Below are 25,284 nucleotides of genomic sequence, written 5' to 3' on the forward strand. Positions count from 1 at the left end.
ATCAAGCAAAAGAATAGAATACCACTGTTATCTCAACAATTGAAGAGGTGGTGCTCTCTAGAAGAGAGGAGGAATGTTGCGATGTTTCACATCCTTATGTTGAATGGGTGATTGACTCAGCCTCTTCTTGTCATGTCACTCCAAGAAAGGAGCTCTTTACTTCATGCAAAGTAGGAGACTTTGGGAGAGTGAAGATGGGCAATAATAGTTATGCTGACATTGTGGGAATTGGAGATATTTGTGTTAAGACTAACACCGAATACACCTTGGACTTGAAGAATATGTGACATATGGCTGATATGCGCTTGAATTTGATTTCTATTCATATTCTGGATAAAGAAGGCTATGGCAACTATTTTGGAGATGGTAAATGGAGACTCTCCAAAGGATCATTGGTGCTTGCTAGAGGGAAGATTTGTTGTACACTTTACAAGACACAAGTAAAGGTGTGCAAAGATGTTGTTAGTGCAACTCAGGAAGATTCTACGCCTAACTTATGGCATAGGCGGCTGGCTCACATGAGTGAAAATGGGTTGCAGATTTTGGCAAAGAATCTTTCATTCCTTTTGCCAAAGGTATGTCACTTAAACCTTGTGATTATTATTTATTTGGAAACAGCATAGAGTGTCTTTTTGTATTCCCTCTACTAGAAAGCCCAATGTATTAGACTTTGTTTATTCTGATGTATGTGATCCCATTAATGTGGAGTCCTTAGGTGGTAATAAGTATTATGTTACTTTTATTGATGATGCTTCATGAAAGGTGTGGGTTTATACGTCTAATGAGTTCAAGAGTTCTTGCTTTGAGGAAGGTATTAGACATGAAAAGACAGTTCCTTGTACCCCACAGCAAAATGGCGTGGCAGAGAGGATGGACCACACTTTTGTTGAGAAGGTCAGATGTATGTTGAGAATGACTAATCTGCCTAAGTCATTTTGTTGTGAAGCTGTTCAAATTGCATGCTACATAATTAATCGGTCTACATCAGTTCCATTGGAGTCTGATATTTCAGAGAGAGTTTGGACTAGGAAAGATCTTTCTTACTTTCACTTGAAGGTATTTGGGTGCTAGGCATTTGCATATGTGCCTAAGGAACAAAGATTGAAGCTTGATAGCAAAGCCACTCCTTGTATATTTGTTCGATATGGAGATGTAGAATTTGGCTACAAGTTATGGTATCTTAAGAAAAAGAAGATGATCAGAAGTTGAGATGTGGCTTTTCATGAGAATGAAAATTTGGGAGACCTTGAGAAAACTGAAAAGACAAAGGATGCTATTGTAGGTATTCCCGACCTTACACCTACCTCTTCTTCCTCCAATCATGCCACAAATAGGGAAGAAGTACAAGATGAGAATCTTGGTGATGATCCAATAGCAGTTGATGGTGATGTGCCAGTAGGAGTTGATGGTGATGATGCTCAAGATATTGAAGATGTTGAATAAGGGGAGGAGCCTGTACCACTAGAGATTGAAGAACCTCAAGTGAGGAGGTCAACTAGGGAGCATCGTCCATCGACTAATATACCTCTTCTGAGTATATCTTGCTTACCAATGAGGGGGAGCTAGAATGCTTTCAAGAAGTAGAGCCTCACAAAGACAAGCAGAGCTAGATGAAGGCTATGTAGGAAGAGATTAATTCTTTGCACAAGAATAAAACTTATGAGTTGGTTGAACTTCTTATAGGTAAGAAGGCATTGAGAAACAAATGGGTGTTCAAGCTAAAGAAAGAAAGTGAAAAGTTAGTGAAGTTCAAAGCTCGATTGGTGGTCAAGGGTTTCAATCAGAAACATGGGGTTGATTTTGATGAAATATTCTCTTTAGTAGTAAAGATGAATTCCATTCCAGTAGTTTTGGGATTAGTAACAAGCTTAGATCTTGAGCTGGAGCAATTATATGTGAAAATTGCTTTTCTCCATGGTGATTTGGAGGAAGAGATCTACATGATACAACCAGAGGGATTTGAAGTGAAAGGAAAAGAACACATGGTGTGTAGATTGAAAAAGAGTTTGTATGACTTGAAGCAAGCTCCAAAATAGTGGTACGAGAAGTTTGACTCATTCATGGTGGGTCATGGGTACACAAGGACAAATGCAGATCATTGTGTGTATGTCAAAAAGCTTCCTGATGGTAAATTTCTTATTCTTCTGTTATATGTAGATGATATGTTGATAGTAGGGAAAGATGCTAGTATGATTGGTGATTTGAAGAAGGATTTGTTCAAGGCCTTTGATATGAAAGACTTAGTTCCAGCACAACAAATTCTAGGCATGGAAATTACACGTAATAGGAAATCCAAGAAGTTATGGTTGTCACAAGAAAAATATGTTAAGTAGACACTTGAAAGGTTCAACATGAAGCATGCCAAACCAGTCAGTACACCTCTTGGTGGTCATTCCAAGCTAAGCAAGAAATCTTGTTTATCATCCATGAAAGAGAAAGAGAACATGGCATGAGTTCCTTATTCCTCTGTAATTGGGAGTTTGATGTATGCTATGGTTTGCACATGACCAGATATTGCTCATGCAGTTGGTGTTGTTAGCAGGTTTATGGTTAATCCTAGTAAAGATCACTGGGAAGCAGTAAAGTGGATCTTCAGATATTTGAGAGGTAGCTCTAAGTCTTGCTTGAGTTTTCGTAGCTCTAAACTAGTTTTGGAGGGTTATACAGATGCAGATATGGCTGGTGACCTTGACAGTAGAAAATCTACTTCTGGGTATTTATTTATTTATGCACGGGGAGCTGTATCATGGCAGTCAAAATTGCATAAATGTGTTGCCTTATCTACAATTGAGGCTGAGTATATTGCAACGAATGAAGCAAGTAAAGAAATGCTTTGGATGAAACAATTTCTCCAAGAATTGGGTTTGATGCAAGACAAGTATGTAGTTCATTGTGATAGTCAAAATGCAATAGACTTGAGCAAGAATGCTACATTCCATTCTCCCTCAAAGCACATTGAAGTGAGATACCATTGGATAAGACTAGTTGTTGAAAAACGATTGATGCAACTGAGAAAGATTCATACTGAGAAGAATCCAGCTGACATTTTGACTAAGGTTGTGACCAAAAAAAAGCTTGAGCTTTGTGCCAGAACAGTTGGCATGAATTCTAACTGAAGAGCTGGGATGAAGATCTCTTCACTCAATGGGCTGGAGGGGGAGATTGTTGGGGTGCACGATTGCACAAAGAGTCCAGCCCAATTGGGAATGCATTGAAGACTCCTAATTGTAATATAAATAGGAGTATTTGGCTTGCATAAATAAAACTCCTTTTCCTAATTATACTAGGAGTGTAGGCGGTGGTGGGTGCTTTTATATAAAGCATATTGTGTTCTTTCACGTGTAGATACATGAGATAGAGATAAAGAGAGAGATTCAGATAGAGACTAAAGAGTGAAACATAGTTTTGAAGCCGACTGAAGGAAAAAGATTAGTACTTTGTGCGGCATTGAGGGAAAAAAGAAATTTTGATTTTTTTTTTTTTTTTTTTTTTGCTCAAGACACACAAGAAAGATAAATTGGGGGTTTTCTTTAGGACGATTATTTGGGTACTACAACCACAAAGAGTTGAAGTATTCAGAGTGGAAGATCTTGCTACCTGGTTTTGTGATGAGATTGTATTTTTTCTAGAGGTATTATTGTATTTTTCCAATTTATTGTGAACTCAGGTTTTAGGTATAACCTGAGTGTTGTAATCTCTATTTTATAATAGTGGATTGATCGGATTTGCTTCGTGGTTTTTCCCTCTATACTAGAGGGTTTTTCATGTAATTTCTTGGTATTTTTGTTGGTTGATTTTTTTTCACTTCTATAGATTTCCATTTTCTTTACTGCTTGGGTTATATTTAATTTAATTAACACATAGACAGAGATTTATCCCAACAATACATGCATATGAAGCTCCTAAATTAAAGCCTTATCTCCACAAGTCTCCATCTTGGCTTGGATTTGATCAAGTTTAACAAATGAAATTTGCAGACCACAAAATACACATCCTTAACAAATCTCCACCTTGACAAGACATCTCTCAAGTCATAAATGCAAAGCACTAAATTAAATTAGAGCATAACCAAAAGAACAAAGTGCAAATTTAATTCCATCAATCATTAGTTCATGTTCGACACCATGGAAGGTGGTAATGCACCCCAAGAACGTACATCTAAGCTGACCTCACCTCACCTCACCTCACTCATCATTTAATTTTAAATTTGTTATAAGGTATAAGAGCATTCACAGTAGTGGAGCTAAAAATTTAGCTTTTTAGCTCCACCAAAAGTTACTTTATCTATTTTACCTACACACATGCTGCAGCAGTGGATCTATTTTAGCTTTCAACACAATAAAATAATATAAACATCACAATAAAATAATATAACCATTACAATAAAATAATATATCTCACTACTCAAAAAACATCCACAACACCAATCACAACCACCTCTACCGTCAGTCACAGCCACAACCACCACCACCACCACCAATAGTCCACAGCAGGCCAAAAAAAAAAAAAAACCCAAATCTCTAATCTTTTTCCTCAACCCAGACCAAACAAAATCACCAATCACGAACAAAATAAAAAATCACCAATCACAAACAAGCACAACGTCAACGAGCTGGGTCGACAGAAGGGGTGGGCCAGCGAGCTTCAGGTACACAATATCCACAAGCAAGCACAACCACGAGCAAGCACTCCGATCAAGCACAACCAAGAGCAAGCACTCCCATTGGCGGTGTGGGTCTAAGGCAGATGGCGGTGTGGGTCTGAGGCTAATTGGCGGTAACACCCACACCCACCACCATGAAACCCACCCGAGCCTCCCACTAACGCCGATCTACCCACACAACCACCACCACACCACAGCCCACAGTAGAAGAAAAAAAAAAAAAAAAAACTAAGTAAGGGCGAGATGGGTTGGTGGTGTGGATCGGCAGCGAGGTTTACGGTGTGAGCCGGTGGTGTGGGTCGGCAGCGTGGGGGTGGGCTGGCAGTGGTGAGAGGAAGTTGAGAGAGAGCTGAGAGAGTTGAGAGTGAAAGGAAGTTGAGAGAGAGCTGAGAGAGTTGAGAGAGAGAGGTGAGAATTGAGAGAGAGAGAGAGAGAGGTAATATTTTAATCGGGAGCAGGGATTTTTTTTTTTTTTTTTTTTTTTTTTTTTTTTAGCTCTAAGCTACAGTGCACATCTATAAATAGATGTGCACTATAGCTATGGAGCTAAAAAAAATAGCTTTAGCTCCATTGCTAGAGCATGATTTTAGTGTTTGAGGAACTAAAATATAGCAATATACCAATATAACACCACTACTGTGAGTGCTCCCCGTGACCATTCATGTATCATATCCCCACATATAATAATACATATGGTGCACTGCTAAGTCTGCTGACCTCACCACACGGTCCTCACCGACGTTTAATTTTAAATTTAGTATACAAGCCCCCAAAAAAAAAAAAAAATAAAAAAAAAATCTGTGCAGCAATGGAGTCAGGATTTTATATCATCAAAATAAAGAAATCAAGCATAATCAATTTAGTTAATAACAATAAAATTAAGAGAATAATTTAAATACATATAGTTTAAACATGTAATTTCAATCCTTAAAATATAATAAAAATAATAAATCAATTTAATGTTAAAGAATAAAGTAATATATCTGTAAAGTTGTATCTTCCTTAAATTCCTTTAAAAACTATGTAGAATACAACCCTTCTTCCACTATTATTTTAAGTAGCTAAATTTTTAGTTTATACAAAAAATTCAAGAAATGAGAGAGAAATGTTAGTGAACACTTTAAAAATTTTTGTACTTTAAGTTCTTAATAATGCTATAGATATAATTTTTTTTTACAGTACAATTCACAATTTTTCATGAAATGATTGACCATGAGTGAAAAAAAAGAAGAAGAAGTGATGGATCTATGACTCTATGAGTGTTGGTTGTCTCCATTATTTACAATCTACTGCTTTAACAATTGTCAAATTTGTTTTGAAAAAAAAAAAAAAAATTGTGTGCATAACATTAATGTTTGTATACAAAGATATCACAGTTTTGTCTTATAATTATTTTGTAGGCCCTGCTAATACTTCCGTGGAAGAGAATTAAACTTAAAAACAAACATACAACAAAGCCTATCATACAAATAGTGAAATGATTGTAATACCCATAAAACAAAGCAGCAGTAAAGTCAATATTTTGGAGCTCGGGCACAATTGCGCACCCGCGTTGCGCAACCGCGCTGTACTTTGTTTCATATTCCAGGCTTCCAGCATATCATACATCTTACATACATACATGATACATGTCTCTCACACTATTCTAAACTTCACGCCACCATGCCCTTTTTTATATTTTTTATTTCTCTGGCAAAGCCTTTCTCTGTCTTCAAACAACTTCACGCAACCATGCCCTTTTTTATATTTTTTATTTCTTTGGCAAAGCCTTTCTCCGTCTTCAAACAACCGCTCTTCTACGTTGTAGCAGCCACAAACCAAAATATTAGAATTTCATACTCTGATACATGTTAAACTACTGATTATTTTAGAAGTTTAAACTATTTGGATATGGTAAATTTAATCATTTAACTAATACTTCTAACACTAATAACAGTCATTAATTAAATAATTAAAAATTATATGACATAATAAAAATGACTTAACATTATTTTATTGAATGAACTAAACACAAGTGACAAGTTTATATGACACTAAAATATAGACAAGGGGATTAATGATGCAAACATAACATAACTTTAAAGGGTAAAATTCAAATTCTAAAACTTTAAAGTGTAAAATCTAAATACCTCTAAATTTTAGAGCATAAAATTCAAATTCTAAAATTTCATAGTGTAAAATTCAAACACATACAAACTTCAAAGGGTAAAATTCAAATTCTGAAACTTTAGGATGTAAAATCCAAATGCTTCCAATCCGTGTTTTTTGCAATTTAGTCTTTAATTTATGTAACTTTTTTAGATTTAGATAATTTTTTTAATTTTTAAAATATTTTTTTATACTATTATTTAAGTGATGTGATACTCTTTCATTGGGCAAAATATACTCATGTGACAATCTGGCCTAACATTTAACAGACATGCCAGCAAAATAGATGGAAGAGTTGCTGATGCAAATAGAGGGAAACTTTAAGATGTATGATCTAATTTTTGAAACTTTAATGTGTAAAATCTAAAACCACCTAAACTTTAGAGGTGTAATTTGCATTCTACACATTATTTTATTACAAAAATAGGATAAATATTCTCTTACTATTTTAATAATTATACACAACATAATAATCTCTCAAAAAATATAATATTTTGATATAATTAAATAAAAATAAGACTTAAGTTCAAACGGGCGGTCTTCACCTAAAAGAAAAGGGTTCAAAAAGGTAGTTTAAGAAAAAAAAACAAAACATAAATAAAAGAAAATAAAAAATACACTATTCCACACTTTCAACTTTTTCTTCCTCAAACAAATCAGAACCAACCACCCCCCCCCCCCCCCCAACAACCCTTTCAGTTTCTTCCACTGAGAGAATTTCATTGTTCACTTCGTGAAGAGGTACAAAATTGAAAAACAAATTTGCAGCAAAGTAGACTTCAATTGAGCCTAGGTTTGTTCTGGAAAGTTCGACCTACCACTCTAATTCAAGACTTCTTTTGATTTCTAGTGGGGCAGTGCAATACTACCTAAAAACAAAGACACACAGAACACAAATGCCAGTCCAATCTTAAGGATATGCTTGAGATGTTTGTACTTAAAGAAATAAGGAAGAGTATGTCTTCGTGTTTTGGAATTTGCTCACTTTGTAACATAATTGATCTAGACTTCTCTAATTTATTTAAGAGCCCAACTAATATTTTTAATCGAAGCCCAATTTTTTCAAAGTGCGATAGGTATATAATTTTAGAAAAGTGGTGGGATTAAAAGTTATATTAGGTTTGTGAAGTCAATGAAGTGACCAAATTCTGGGTCTTCTAACTGAATAGGTTTGTAGCTGACTAGGTTTTGAGCAGGATGCCTTTTAGGCGAAAATGGGTAATTACCCATCAAAATCGAACTATTTAGTTAATAGGGTCCGTTTGGAAACATATTGGCAAACTAGCAACTCGAGCCTTAGAGGCTCGATTTTGGGCCCCTAAATCGAGTTTCTAAGGCTCGATTTTCATGCGTCGTTCCTCTCCGTTGTGGTGCTTTGTCCAGGTGGCATCTACATGGAAATCGAGTCTCTAAGACTCGATTTACATTTAAAACGAAAAAAAAAAAAAAACTAAAGGGCAGCAGGAAAAGAAAGCCCAGAAACAGAGAAGAAAACCAGAGGAAAAGAAAACCCAGAAACAGAGAAGAAAGCCAGAAAACCACAACGCGTTCATCAGAGAAGAAAGAAAAAAAAAAAAAAAACCCAGAAACAGTCGCGCGGCATGGCGACCTGGGTCGCGCGCGGCGACCTGGGTCGAGCGCGGCGACCTGGGTCGCGCGCGGCGACCTGGGTCGCGCGCGCCGACCTGGGTCGCGCGCGGCGACCTGGGTCGCGCGCGGCGACCTGGGTCGCGCGCGCCGACCTGGGTCGCGCGCGGCGACCTGGGTCGCGCCGCGCGGCGACCTGGGTCGCGCGAGGCGACCTGGGTCGCGCGCGGCGACCTGGGTCGCGCGTGGCGACTGGGTCGCGCGCGGCCTGGATCTGTCGCGCGGCGACCTGGTCGCGCGCGGCCTGTGTGTGTCGCCATTCCTTCTTCTTCTTCTTCTTCTTCTTCTTCTTTTTTTCTTTCTTTCTGCATTTTCTTTCCGCTGTTTCTGCATTTTGGGTTGCATTTTGGGTGATTAATATTTTATTTTTCGGTGGAAATCGAGTCTTAGAGACTCGATTTTCATGTGGACGCCACCTGGACAAAGCGCCACATCAGAGAGGAACAATGCATGAAAATCGAGCCTTAGAAACTCGATTTAGGGACCCAAAATCGAGCCTCTAAGGCTCGAGTTGCTAGTTTGCCAATATGTTTCCAAACGGACCCTATTAACTAAATAGTTCGATTTTGATGGGTAATTACCCATTTTCGCCTGCCTTTTAACTTATTTGGGCTACAGCTAATGGTCCAATTTGAATGGACACATTTTCTTTCGGTGTTTTGCATTAAATCCCATAAAACCTCATTTAAATTAAAATTTCTTAGAATAGGCCTAATTTTTTTATTATTTTTGAGCAGAAACGATAAATTTGAACTCTTTGAACTGCATCATAATAAGATTTAAGGCCCAAACCAGTGCTGATCTTTTTTCTTTTTATTTTTTATTTTTTATTTTAAGGTCGGACTGATTTATTTATATATTTTTATAATGAAAGCCCAATAATCGCTTTTTGGGTATGCAATTCAGCATCACGAGAAAGTAAATTGCATTAGAGTGTGTATGCAAATTTGTTTGAGCCTTTATGAATGTTTAAAGCTCAAATTCATCCGCTATATAAACGTCAGGTAAATACAAAATCAGGTCACTAAGATATGCTGGAGATTAGAGACGAATTGGCTCTCCTATAACTGGCCAATATCTTCAAAACAAAACTATTCATATTCTTTTGATGCACATTGCATACATTACAATTACAACTTTTATCGATAATCTCATGAATATTGAGCTTGAACATTAACACCATGTTACATATAACTTGCTACCAATACAATTTATATTACAACTTATTTTACAATATATTGAAATGATAAATTGTGAATAGTAGACGATTACTTTCACCGGGACTTACTACTAATACCATAAATATCTTCTTTTTTTCATCACTCAAAACCCTAGCCCTTCAAGAAGTTGTAGAAAACGTGTCATAAGACTCATCGAATTCTACATCTATAAATAATAAGAACACGCTCTGCCCCAATTCTCTGTGCTTTAGAATGAGAGAGGAAATTAAGGCAAACCTTCACTCAAACATTCTCCAATTCCGTCATTTGCTTCTCTGTCACATTGGAAGTAAGCATGGGAGATCCATTGGATGGTTGGGGAGATGATTGGCTGCTTGATTGGTATTGGAATTTCTGTCGGAACCAGTTTTAAATTGATTTCAAATTTTCTTGACAGAAATTGAAAATCATTCTGTACGAGCCATAGAGTAAATACACAAGAATGGATACCCCTAAAGTGAAGAAGACCCACCCCAAGATTGGGACAAGGATGAAAACGAGTAGGTTACAGGCCAAAGCTCCAAAGAAAAGACACAACTTTTGGAAAAAATGGAAACAATTTCTGTTGGTTATTGGTAGCATTGCAGCTACCAATACTGTAGTGAAAGTAACTAAGTCTATCATTAAGCCCAACATGATTGCATGGTGTTTGTGGAACAGAGTAGCACCTGAGCTTGGATACTTCAATCCAACGAGGGTGAGCAGAAAACCCAAGATAAAGCCGAACAGAGCAAGCAATGCAGTGATGGATTTCTTGCTCACTTCTAGTTCTACATAAAGAACATAAAATGCATCAGTTCATGTGCAACGTATCGATTAATGGTGCAAATAGTGAAGATCTCAGCTGCTTAATGCATAAAATCTTAACTAATTTGGGTAATTTATAAGATTGTAGATAATTTATGATGTTCATTCATTGTAAGAGTAAAGTTTAATGAACATTAATTAAAGACACAAAAACAACCTTATTTAGTGAAACATTAAATGATGAAGCAGGTTTAGGAGCCAAAACAGTCTTGCTTGTTTAAGACCATGAGTGAAAAATTTATAGTACAGAAACTATGAAGTTTTGAACTACAAGATTTCAGGGCCAAACAGAGAAATGTAAAAACCAAAACTAAAGCAAGGAGATTTGTAATTTGTGCTAACCTTTCATTTCCGGAATGGTTGCCATCCATTCTTGATGACTGTCTCTGATTCTTAGCAAGAAATTGAGCTGGTTTATATGATATCTCAGCTATTTCTGTATGTTTTTGGCCTTGGAGCTCTGTGAAGTAGGACTGGTGGGCATTTTTGATTTTATAGAAATGGTAGTGGTGGACCATCCCTTTGGAAAACTATAAGGAAACTCCTTTTTTTTAAGGCATAGACATTAGACAATCTCAATAATACGGGCACGTACCGAATGGTTTCTCCGTACTTTTGATTAACTCGCGTACCATTAGTATTCTTCAAATCTTAAGAGAACTGAGGAATATTCATATTGGCACAGCAAGGATTGTTTAATTGTTTACGGCATGCTTTATGATGTCAAAAAGTCGACACTTCCAACACAGAATTATCCTCTTTTTAAATTTTCTGAGGATCCTATTTTCAATATTAAATCTATACAAAATTACTCTTTTCAACGGTCAAACCTTAGTGAGATTTCTGTCTGTTTTTAGCTCTTATTTTTTGGCTGAGTGGTAAGTTCACTAATTGTCTTTGAGTTCATGTAAAATGTTACTTTCTGTTTAATAACATACGGGTCGTGGGTTCAATGAATTTGAAAGATATACCGTAAATTTAAAGGTTTTAAGTTTCATCTACTATATTATTTATCTTTATGATTTTTAGAGTGTCCCATACATAAGTAGTGAAATAGTTTGACCAAAGATTAGGACATTACTTCCCTATATTTTCTCAAATAAATTTAAAGATTTCAAGTTTCATCTATCATATTATTCTCCTTTTTCACGAAATGTTTAATGGTTTTATGAGATAAGTGTATATATATATGAACTTAGTGAATTTATCACTAAATTACAACAGAAACATATTACTGAGACTGTGAGTGACACTTTAGTTTTTTAAACAATAACATCCAAACATACTTTTGTATTTCTTTGCAGCTACACATTCTGTTTTCGGGGTTAATTTTGCAGGTAAGTTGGGAATTTTTATTAGTTGTTGAAAGAGCACAATTTTTTTTTCTTTTTACATAAAATTTAAGCCTTGGATGAAATGAAAAAGTAAGTTATGCCCTTCTCATGTTCAAGCAGGTCCACTTTTCAAACTAGATGTGACTTCCCCTGATTTTCCTCAATCTTCCACACACCAATGACTGCATCTGCGTGTACCAAAAAGACCGTATTTTTAAAGGATGTGAAATATTCGGCCCCGAATATTGGTTTTAGTTTGGGACAACTTGCATTGACACTCCAATCTTTCCATATATCATTGTCAAGAAAAGACAAAATAAACTATATTGACTTCTTGAGAGGCAAATCTAGTGTGAATACGCTATTCTTCTAGACCGGATTGCTTTAAGCACAAACCACAAATAATCAAGAAAAACTAATTTTGATCCATTTCGGACTTATGTAAAGGATTTAGTATATATATATATTTTTTTAAAGAACAAAGTTTAAATCAAAATTGACTACATGTTACAACCATACTCAATATCTTTTTATTAAAGGTAAATTTTGACAAATCTATCGTTAAATTACATTTTCTTTTTATAAATCTCTATGCTTGCAAAATTTTTAGAAAATTAAAGTTCAATAACTAGGTCATCGATAAATTGTTTAAATTACAAATTTTTGTAATTTAAAATTATATATAAAATATAAACTTATAGACCATATAATAATAATATCTAATTGACACAAAATTTGATATGTGTATCAAGAGTGTAAAAAACATACAATAAAATAATTAGATTTTTAAAATATGCATTAATATTTATTTTATTGAGTAAGGTTGTAATTTTAGGTTACAACCAATTTTGTAGCTAAATATTGTCTAAAAATAAAAAAAATAAAAAATAAAAACAAATATTGAGAAAGTAAATTGTGTGAGAAATACCTTGGACTGCTGATGGTTAGGGGGAAGTCTAAGGTTAACACATTCAAAGACCTACAAGAGTGAATTACCAAAAGAGTGATGGGGTAGAAAGAAAAATTCATTTCAAAAACTAGAAGAGAGATTCTAATTAAAATGGTTGCCCATGCCATCCCTACTTACTCTATAGGGATTTTAAAAATCCTGAAGACCTTATGACACCATAAAATCTACTTTGGAAAAATACTAGTGGGGGTAGACAAAGACTAAGAAGAAAATTCACTAGATCAATTGGAAGAAGCTGTGTACTTAGACGGGAAGAGGTGGCATGGATTTTAGAGATGTTCAAGCTTTCAATTATGCTATGTTAGCTAAACAAGCTTGGAGCTGATCCATAATACTCATTCTCTTTTCTACCGGATTTACAAATCAAGGTACTTTCCAAATTGCTCTTTCATGAATGCTGATTGAGCAACAACCCTTCCTATATGTGGCGAAGTTTATTGGCAACTAGAGATATCGTTAGAGAAGGTACACAATGGAAGGTGGGGGATGGCAGCAATATTGAAGTGTCTACCCACTGCTAGCTATCATACAAGCCAATATTTTTAAGGGAGAGTCAGTCGAACTTGTATGTGCGGGACTTAATAGACGCTGCTACAAAGCAATGGGACTAGGAGAAAATTTTTGACTTGTTTTATCATCGAACAAGAACGGAAATTTTGGCCATTCCGTCGCCGTCAAGGTTCACTCGTGATGCTTTGGTATGGAAGGAAAACAAGTCTTAGACTTTCTCTGTAAAGTTCCCTTATCAGGTAGCTATCTGAATAAAGGAGCAGCCAATGGTTGAACACTCAACATCAAACCTAGATAGAGCTACATGGCAAAAATTTTGGTCCCTCAACGTGCCCCCTAAGGTCTAAACCTTAGTCTGGCGAGCATGCTCGAATATCCTCCTTACACAAGATAATCACTATCGCAGAAAAGTGAAGGTTGAGTCACAGTAATGGTCGACCATCACAAAGACCAAGAGGGGCCTTGGCCCCCCAAAATTTTTGAAAAAAATTAATGAATATTTTTTGGAATTATCCTAAATAATTTAAAAAAAATTTAAAAGAATCTTATCATATTGGCCCCATACTCAATAATATACATATATATTTAAGAAAATCTAAAAATAAGCATAACTTTCATTTAAATAGAAGAATAATGTTAGAGATACAAACTATTTTATAAAAAATATTACAAATTGTTAATGTGGTAAGTGGTTATTAGTAAATGAAAAAATGATATTAATGATGAGCTTAAATAAAAGCCAATAAGAGATAGGCTACATCAATATTTTGTAAAAATATTATAAAATAGAATACAATCCAAAATCCTTTTTTTTTTCTTTTCAGTTCTTTCATTTTCCTCCTGTTGCTGCAGTTTTGTGTTTACAATATAAAAGTAAAAGTTTTGTGTGACTAAACTAGACAAGAAAGAATAAAAGATAAGCTTGAAACTTTTGTAGGCCCCTCACTCATGTACAGTATTTCTTTGTTACTTTACTTTTTATTTGCTTTTTTTTTATTTCTTTACTTTACTTTTCATTTGCATTCTTTTTTATTTTCCTTATAATATATTATTTGTTATTATAATAATCAATATATTATATACTATATGATGTTATAATTTATAAATGTACTTGATTAGTTTGATTAAAATATACCATATATACTACTATATTTACATGTATTTAGCACTTCAAAAAATAAATAAATAAATAAATAACATGCATTTAATTGTTGTTTATAGCACATATTGAGTTATGCAATATTGTAAATTACTATTTTAGACTTCATACACACAATTTTTTATAGATGGCTCCCCAAAAATAAATTCTTGGCTCTGCCACTGAGCTACAGTGTGATCTTTGCTGCTAGCAACCCGAAACTGTAGGACATTTGCTATGGGAGTGTCATTTTGCGAGGAATGTATAGGCTCTGTGTAGGAAGTAGGATAAGGGTTCAAAGGTGCCAAAATGAAGTTTACAACTTTTTTTCATTGTTCAAACTGATGATTGCGAAGCTCCCCCAAATTGATGTGGAGAGATGGGCGGTGACAACATGGGTAATCTGGAATGCTCAACAAATTCTATTTTGAGAAGTCTCAAGCACATCCCTAGAAGCATATTGGATGGGGCCTTTGGTTTTCTGAATGAGTACTAGCGGCTTGGGGCTGCATAGCGACACACTTAACCTGTGTTTCTTTCGGTTTTTTTAGTTTGTCTTTCACCCACTACAAAACGCGGGGGCCTTGGGCCGCGTTTTTTAAGCCGTGGCTATAAAAAACGCGGCCCAAGATAGACTGAAGCCGCGTTTCATAAAAACGGGGCCATAAACAGGCTCTTAGGCCACGTTTTTGAAGCGCGGCCATAGATGGGTTCTTAGGCCGCGTTTTTTTGAGCTAAAAACGCGGCCTAAGGACCTCCGTATTTTATTTTTTGGCAAAATTTTTTTTTCTTTTCCTTAACTATGGCTGCATTTTAAAAACGGGGCCATAGACGGGTTCTTAGGCCGCGTTTTCTAAGCGGGGCCATAGACAGGTTCTTAGGCCGCGTTTTTTGAGCTAAAAACGCGGCCTAAGAACCTCCGTATTTTATTTTTTGGCAAAATTTTTTTTTCTTTTCCTTAACTGTGGCCGCATTTTAAAAATGTGGCTCTAGACGGGTTCTTAGGCCGCGTTTTTTAAGCGGGGCCATAGACAGGTTATTAGGCCGCGTTTTTTTGAGCTAAAAATGCGGCCTAAGGACCTCTATACTTTATTTTTTGGCAAATTTTTTCTTTCTTTTCCTTAACTGTGGCCGCATTTTAAAAATGGGGCCATAGACTGGTTCTTAGGCCGCATTTTTTGAGCTAAAACCGTGGCCTAAGGACCTCCATTCAATAGTAATAGCACACCAAAAAAAACCCAAAGCCACAAAACATTTCAACCCAGAGCCATTTCGAACAAAAAAAAAAAAAAAAAAACACAGAAACCACAAGCACCGTCGCCGTTGAGCTCAGCCGTCGCCGATGAAGCTCAACGGCGACGCCGAGACTCCAACCCACACCGATCGCCACGCTCAAGTGTCGCGATCGGCGCCGATCGCCACTCTCAAGCGTCGCGATCGGCGTCGATCGCCAGCGCAACCCACACCGATCGCGACGCTCAAGCGTCGCGATCGGCGCCGGTCGCCAGTGCTGAAGCGTCGCGATCGGCGCCGATCGCCAACGCTCGGCGTCGATCGCTAACGGCAATCATCAACTTCTGCTACGCCTTAGCCTGCTCCACTGCCTAGCATCTCCAAACTGCACCGCCGACACAATCACTTCCCAGTAAGTTCTTTCCCTCTGACTTTTCATAAATATTGGGAACATGAAAAAAAATAAATTGATATTGCAATTTTTATTTTATTTATTTTACTTGGTTCTGAGTTTAGGAATTGAAATCAGATGGTGGGTCTTTTGGCTATAAGATTTATGGATTCTTTTAATCTGGGTCTTGTTTTTTTATAAAGTTGTGATTTTTTTTTTTTTTTTATATAATTTCTTCATTTTCATGGTGTTGATTTGTACTAAGAGCCAAGAAATTGTTGATGGGTATATTGTTTTACCCTATTATGGGTTAGGTTTTTTATTTATTTATTTTTGTTTAAGTTTGACTTGTTGGTTTTTCTATTTGATGGTGTAGGTTAGGATGGAAAAAATGAAGAATTTTAGTCCGTTGATGTCGCTGAGCCAAGTAATACCAATTAGAATTTTTTTTTTTTTGTTTTTTTTGATTTTCTACGTGTTGCTCTCATAGTTTCTTCAAGAGAAGATCGCTGTAATTTGAGTTTTTGGGTTCTTGGTTTTCCTTTGAAAACTTGTCTTCTGAGTTTTTCTTATTAATTTCACCCATTAATTTGTTAATAGTTCTTTCATTTCTACTAACTCCTAATAACACCCAAATTCAATCTCATGAGGAAGGCCTCATATATGTGCAAGTGTCATACTTGGTCTTGATTTTGCCAAGGATGTGCTCATAGACAAGGATGTTTCTTCTATTATTCCTGTTCAACTACTTGATATTGTGAAGTTTGTGAAAATACCATTTGTTGGCAAATAGAATATTTTTCTATCTATGTTAATATTGCCTCCTTAGTGTTATTCTATATGGTTCTTTTCATTGGATTGGTTGAAGCTTAAGCCTTCAATTTCATTTCTTGTTAATGCAACCTTTCCTGTTGTATAGGTGCGATGTGGAGATGTGGAACTTGAAAAGAAAATAGATGAGAAGATTGAGCACTTCATTGGATCTTCATGTCAGTTTCTTTTCCTTATACTTGAGTTTAGTGTAGTTTCTATTAATCAGCTTAAAAGCCAATTATTTGAAATGGTCTTTAGTTCCTTTGACACTGTAAATTTCCAATAATTGGTGAATCTACTGTCATTTTCATTTGGTGTACTTGAGATGGTTAACTTGCACCTGAGGGCAAATTGAAGGTGTTTTTTTGCTGCAAACAATAAAAGTTTTAAATTAAATATGATTTGTTTTAGAAGAAAATTAATGGTGTATCAAAGTGCATTTTTGTTCCTAAGTTATCAATTGTTTTACTTTAGTCTTTAAAATTTTAAAATTGAATGACAATTGCTAATTTGAGGTCAAAAATATGATTTTGGACCCTTAATCATTATTAGCCCTATATGAGAACAGTAATTGCTAATGTGATACACATTTACTATATATGTGTCCTTAAATCACAAAATTCTGGTAAAAAAAAAAAAAAACACAAGATAAATAGAAATATTTAAATATTGATTTTGGAAGACTAGCAAAGAGCCTAAGGATGAAACTGAAATCTAATGGCATAATTCATAGACTAATCAAGAAATTTGGCATGTCAAATTCTATAGTCCTCACCACAAATTTTATCTAAAGTGCACTGTGAGTACTATGTATGTACTTTCATTGCCCTCCTTTCTTGCATTTTATCTTTGCAAGAGATATTACTATGTATGTACTTTCAAAGTTTTTATAGTAAATGTGAGACTAATGCAAGATTAAAACTGTTTAATGAGGGTTTGGTTTGTGGTGACTATACTAGAAAACAGGTGTGGAGGTCCTTAAGGCATTTGGGCTAGGAAAAAGAAAAAAAGGAAAAAAAAGGGCTATAGATGCGTTTTTAAACGCAGCTATAGCTTTCACCTATAGTTGTCAACAAAGGTCCTATGGCCACACTTTTCAAACGCGGCCCAAGACGAGGACCTATGGCCACGTTTAAAACGTGGCCATAGGTCCTGGTCTTGGGCCGCGTTTAAAACGCGGCCCAAGACCACAACCTTAGGCCGCGTTTAGAACGCGGCCTAAGACCAGACCCTTAGGCCGCGGTTAAAAAGTGCGGCCATAGGACCGTCAGTCCTATAGTCACAGGTTTTAGGCCACATTAGAAAGCGCGGCCTAAAAAAACGCGGCTATAGGATATAGCCACGTTTTTTTGACATATGGCTGCGTTTTAAAAACGTGGCCATAGAACCTTTTTTTTGTAGTGACCGCTACTATCCTGTTTTGTGCACACGCCCAGGAATTTCCTTGTAATTCTTTTTCTCTACTCTTTAATATAATTTCCATTTGTTACCTCAAAAAGAAAATTTGTGTGGTTACAATTTATTATGTTAAATTACTGAATAACCCAAAAGTTTAATTGGTTGAAAAACAGTAAACTTAATCATTTAACCATATATATATATATATATATATATATATATAAGCTTAAAGAAAATCTATTTAAATTTTATTTGGATTGTCAATTTTAAGTCACATGTTCCATTTGATTTTTAATTTTTGAGCTAAGTGAACTATTGAGTGTAAAAATTGAAGAGTCTGAATTCAATTAGATTTTATTTGGAGTCCAATTATGTGTCACATGTCAATATTTTTGTGGCAAGTGAATTATTGGGTACAAAAATTGAAAAGTCTAAATCCAATTAAATTCAAAATTATATACATATATATATATAAGAGAAAAAATTACATATTTTAGAGATGTATGATTAAAAAATGTGTAAACTAATACCATTTAAATTTGAACCGTGTAATTGTGATTGTTTTAAATTTTACTCGTGCATATGAACGAGGCTACACACTAGTTTAATTCTAATGAGAGGTATTCCAATAGTGAAAAACCAAATGGTTCTGGACTAAGATTCAGTGACATTTATTTATTTATTTTAAACAAAGGTAAGATAGTGACATTTAAACTCAATGCTTCAAGTTGAACTTCATGCACTTTGAGCTATTGATGTTTCTAAGAAATTCTAGGCCTAAATACACTATCGAACTCTAAAATTAGAATTAAGCATTTTTAATCTTCAATTTTTTTAATGAGCAATTTTAGTCCTTCCGCATAGTTTCGTTAATTTTTTAAGTATATACCTAACTAAATAATGAGGTGATCTATTTTTAATGACATGGACCAGATTTTTTTTTTAATTATTTTTTAAAAGAGCTACACAATCAATGTACCCAACCTGAACTTGAATTTAAGCCTCATTTTCACATTTCTCTTAATTTATTTTCTAATTTTGAAATGAATGTAACCTAGACTATTTTTCTTTTAATGACCATTCAACTGAGTCTAAACTTAGGCTTGAGTTTGGGTCATTTGCTAAATGAACAAACATAAATAAGTTTTTTCTTGAGTTGAGCTCAAGGTATTTATAAGCAACTTTACAGCCCTAAGGCCTTACACCTACCAAAGCTAATCAAAGTAACAAATGGACAAGTAAACATCCTTGACAAGCAAAAAAATTATTACATAGCACTTTGCTAATTAGAGTAATTGAATGATTATGTGTTGAATACCAACTTCAGTGTGCATATCAGGAGAAGGTATCGCCTAAGTATGAACACTCTAAGATGAATACCATGCATTTTTATTGAATTAACTTCAGGTGTATTTCTAACTATAGTTTCTTAGGGCTCAAATGGGGGCAAATATTGAATTAGGCTCAAACCTTCAAATATAGGTTTGGGTTGGGTAAAATGGCTTGTTATACATTGAATGTGTAATCTTTTTAGTAAAACAGTGAGGATTGGAGTGATAATTCGGAATGAAGTTGGCCACGTTATGGCTTTTCTCTCTCAACAAATTTCACTTCCTTTCACAGCCATTGAGGTGGAGGCATTGACAGCAAGATTGGCTCTTGAATTTGCAAGGGAAATAGGTGTTGATCGGATTATCTTGGAGGGCGACTCTGTAATTCTCATCACTGCTCTTAAGTCAGCCTACGACTCCTTATCTCACTTTGGATTCATGCGAATGATATTCAGCATCTTGCCTCTTTGTTTTCAAGTTTATGTTTTATATATATATATATATATACATAGACATTGTAATTCTGTAGCTCACTCACTTGTGAGACAAGCAATTCTCACTTCCCAATTCTTAGTCTAGATGGAGTATGTATCACCAAACGTAAAATCTGTACTTCGGGCTAATTTGAACAATCTCTTTTAATAATACTTAACTGCATTTCTTCTAAAAACAAAAAACAAAACAAACATCAATGCCACATCATTCAAAATAGGCTACCTCATTGATTTGTAAGCCTTGTACACAAATAAATAAATAAAATTAATGGAATTGGATTGAAGGAACAATAGAGCTCATTCCTAAGAATTTAGAACTAAAATTGCTCATTTGAACCATTAAACACTAAAACCATTCAATGCTTTAAGGACCAACGATGTATCTCATGGAGTTCAAACTAAGATACAGCATCAACAAATTGGTGATTAGCGTTCACCTCATCAAATGATCAAGAGTAACAAAACTATTAATAGTAGTGGGAGGATAATTTAACAAAACAAATTCCTCAGACTCTGATCTCTTCAAAATAGCCAAGGCATCACATCTTTTTGCTTACCTAAAAAATTCTTGACTTCTGTGTGAGGGATCATCCATAGTGAATACTTGCAATCATTCGCAATGGGACTCAAACACTCCCTTAGTAATATCTGTACTTCGATCTCTCCAGCAGCCTTTTATTTACTTCCACAACATGCACCTCAATTTGATCTCACCCTCAATTCTCTCGTCATTATCATCATACAAACATCTAAAATGGAGTTATTGGCAGTTCTCATTATCATCATTTTATAGAAATAAATGTTTTAGTCCCAATGTGGTGCCTTTTTGCACTTTATTTCTGCTTGTCAAAGGCCTCTGCAATTTTAAGAGACACCTACTTGTGAGTTGTGACATGCTTCTTGATCCTATAGCAATGTAAAGTAGCTACACACTACACAGGATGGAGGAACACAATCAACTGAGCTAGATATAACTCTATTTTATAGAACCCTCCGTATTGTTTTCATTTAGTTTTGCTTTGCATACGGGAAAAACAGCAAAAAAATTGTCAAAATAGGATTATTTGGTCAGAAGTCAGAACCATTGCGGAAACAAGTTAGAGAAGAACTCGGTTTCATGGGGCTGATGAAAAGCTTTCTCAATTCTGAAGCCCAGTTTTTAAATCTCACCCCATTTCAGAGTTAGGCCTATCCAGGCTATTTTACACAGCATTGTTGGTCTTGCTTAAAGGCCCACATAGCTCCTTAACTAGCCCAGCCTTTTAACCAATCTCTGACTCAATTCCATTTGCAACATCAAAAGTAGCCCAGATAACTTACTCATCTTTATCACTCTTTTCCTCTTGCAACTAGGCTCTTGCAATCCACCTTGCTACTTAAAGAAGTGTTGGAGCATTTTAATATTATGTAATTAAAATTGATTATATATTACAACATAAATGTAAAGATATGAGAGTTAATATGAAAGATAAGGAGTTTGTGAAAATAGAAGAAAGACTATTTTATTCTTTTTAATTGTGATGATTAATGGGTTAATATCAATTGAATCAAATATTGGGTCAGATCCGTGCGCAAGAAGGAGGTGAAGGGAGAAGGTGTACATTAGACGGACCCATGTTGAATAACTAGGGGTTGTATTATTCAAACTGAGTTTTCCCCCATTATTAGTTTATTACTAAAATTATGGAGTATACACATTACTTAAGAGAGGCCAAGAGCCTCTCACTGTTTGAATAATTGTTTTCCTTTTGTTGGTTTCTATTCATACACATATTATTATTTTTTTTTCTTTTTTGAGAAAACGCTTAATATTAGTTGGTGTTAGGGTCCTAGGATAAAAAAAAGAAAAAAAAAAAATGAAAGTTATATTTGGCTTGTGAAGGAGATAATCTAATCCATGGGCTAATCTTTTATTTTTATTTAAGAACCCAACTAATTTTTTAATTGAAGCCCAATTTATCAGAACGTACAGCATTATAGTTAGGGTGCGCTAAGTATATAATTTAGAAGATTCAATAGTTGACTCAGCTGGGTTAACTTAACTAGGCGAGATGGGTTTGGGCTGAGTATCTTTTCTTTTTTTTTTGAGAAACCACCCCAGAAAGAGGGGGGAGGGCTGGGTATCTTTTAACTTGTTTGGGCTACCTTCTGAATTTTGCAATATAAATGGGCATATTTTTGGTGTCTTGCATCAAGCCCCATTTTAATAAATTTTTGCTTAGAATGGCCTAAATTTTAATTCTTTGGACCGCATCATAATAAGATTTAATCCCAAGCCCAGCACTGATTTTTTTTAATTTAGGAGCCAGACGAATTTTTTTAATTGAAGCCCAAACTCAAATTTGTTTAAGCATTCATGATTCATAAATGTTTAAAGCTCAAACTCATCCGCTAATAAGGTAAATATTATCAAATTTTATCAATAATCTCATGAATATTGCACTTGAGGATTGACTAAAAACATTAACAGCATGTTAATTAATTACTTTGCTACAAATATCGTAACTTACTTCACAATTTCCTCTCTCTCTTTCGAAAAAAAAAAAAAAACACGTATTTCACAACATGTTGAGACGAAAAATTGTGAATGGTATACAATCACTTTCATATGAACTTATTACTAGTATCATATATATATTTCATCACCCAAAACCTACTCCTTCAAGAAGTTATAGAAAAGGTGTCATTAAGACTTGCCGTATTTCACATATGACATATATAAATAATAAGAACATGCTCTGCCTCCATTCTCTGTGCTTGAGATGGATAGAGAGGAAATTAAGGCAAACTTTCAGTCAAACATTCTCCAATTCCGTCCTTGTTTCTCTGTCACATTGGGAGTAAATGGGAGATGAAGATGATTAAAAGCTTAATTGGGATTTGAATTTCTGTTGGAACCAATTTGAAATTGATTGCAAATTTTCTTGACGGAACTTGAAAATCCTTCAGTACGAGCCATAAAGTAAATACATAAGAATGGATACACCTAACGTGAAGAATACCCACCCCAAGATTGGGACAAGGATGAAAATGAGTAGGTTACAGGCCAAAGCTCCAAATAAAATACACTTTTTGGAAGAAATGGAAACAATTTCTGTTGGTTATTGGTAGCATTGCCGCTACCTGTACTGTAGTGAAAGTAACTAAGTCTATCATTAAGCCAAAAATGATTCGATTGTGTTTGTGGAATAGAGCAGCACCTGAGCTTAGATACTTAAATCCAATTAGGGTGAGCAGAAAACCCAAGATAAAGCCAAACAGAGCAAGCAATGCAGCGACAGAATGGATTTCTTACTCACTTCCAGTTCTTTTGTTTTTTTGGAGAACATAAAATGCTTCAGTTTATGTGTAACATAAAGTTAAATGGTGCAAATTAAAGAAGAAGAATTAACTAAATATCAATCACTTTCTTTTTCTTTTTTGGGTTAGGTGGCTAGTTAGTATGTAACTTTGACATGTTTTATTGTATGTATTTATAACATAGTGAAGATAGCCTTAATTTTAAATGAAGATGGACCAGGACTGTAGAAAATTTATCCCATGTATAAAGATGTCAGCTTTTTAATGCATAAAATCTTTTAGGCGTAAATGCACTTTTAGTCCCTAAATTTTAACTTTTTTCCATTTTAGTCCCTACATTTTATTTTTACCACTTTTAGTCCATAAACCAATTAATGCGGAACATCTAAGTCCTTGAAACACTATTCCATCACCAAACTACCGAAGAAACAGACAGATCAATAAAATAATAAATAAAATTCACTGTAGCACTGACGCATCAACATATAAATTTAAAATTTTAATTTATTAATTTTTACTAAATAAAAAAATAAAAATAGAATTAAAAAAAACTTGCAGTAACTTTCTCAATTTTTCTTAAATTTTCTTGTCGACCAAACACAAAATCATCAATAAACACTAAACTCTGACACAGTGCCAAACTCATTTTTCATTTTCCTAGATCTCTCTCTCCCTCTCCCTCTCGGGTCAAACTCCTCTCTTGGCTTTCTCTTATTTCTTTTTCTTCGACGGTCCTCTCCATCGAGTGCCTTAATGGTACTTCCACTGCCGACGAGTGGACCGATGATTGTTCAAGTCATTTTGGGCAGATCCGAGGTCGATTCCTTCGTCTTCAATGGCCCTTACTCTTGATGTTGGTGGTGGGTCGGGTTTGGTGGCTGTGAATCGTGGGTTAAGGACATGCAGCGGCGGTGGGCTGTCGTGGGTTGCCGTGAATTTGGTTTTGGCTGGGTTCATGACTTTTGGCTGATTTGGGTTGCTGGGTTATGATGTGGTGGTGGTCGGCGGTGGTGTGGTTGGTGGGTTTGTGGTGGTCGGCCATGGATTCTTGATCTTGAGAAAACGATGGGAGACATTTGAGTTTTTGGATTTGATGATTTTGTTTGGGTTTGAGAATTTTGGGGGTTTTGGTTTGTTTTTCTTGTGGGTATCTGGCCCGATTTTTTTTTTTTTTTTTTTTTGGTATTTGTTTCCCAAGAAGATTTATGGGTTTAAAGGTTAAGGTTTACTTTGTTGGAGATCAGTTTGGTTGTTGGGTTTATGGGTTTGGTTGTTTTATTGGAGATTTGGGTTTGGTTCTTTATTGGAGATTGATTTTGCAAGAGATCCGTATTTTTGTGATTGTTGGTTTTGTTCTCATTTGAAGATTGTTGTGTGTTTTGCATGTTTGGTTGCTAAGAAAATACAAGAAGAGAAACAAAAATATTGATTTTTTTTAATTTCTAGGCAAGATTTGCTGGGAAGAAAATGAAGAACATGATTAACGAGAAGAACACATGTTTTTATTCTGGGTAAGGTTTGAACATGATTTTTTTATTTTGTTTATATTTTTTTATTTAGTAAAAATTAATTTTTTAATTTTTTTAATTTATATGTTGATGTGTCAGTGCTACAGTAAATTTTTTTTATTATTTTATTGATCCGTCAGTTTTTCCGGTAGTTTGGTGACAAAATAGTGTTTCAAGATCTTAAATATTCTACGTTAATTGGTTTAGAGACTAAAAGTGGTAAAAATAAAATGTAGAAACTAAAATGGAAAAAAGTCAAAATATAGGGACTAAAAGTGTATTTACGCTAATCTTTTAATGTTGTGCCAAAAATTTTAATTAATTTGGGTAATTTATAAGATTGTAGATAATTTATAATGTTCATTCATTGTATGAGTAA

The sequence above is a fragment of the Quercus lobata genome, chromosome 4 (assembly GCF_001633185.2).
Source record: "Quercus lobata isolate SW786 chromosome 4, ValleyOak3.0 Primary Assembly, whole genome shotgun sequence".
Classification (NCBI taxonomy): domain Eukaryota; kingdom Viridiplantae; phylum Streptophyta; class Magnoliopsida; order Fagales; family Fagaceae; genus Quercus; species Quercus lobata.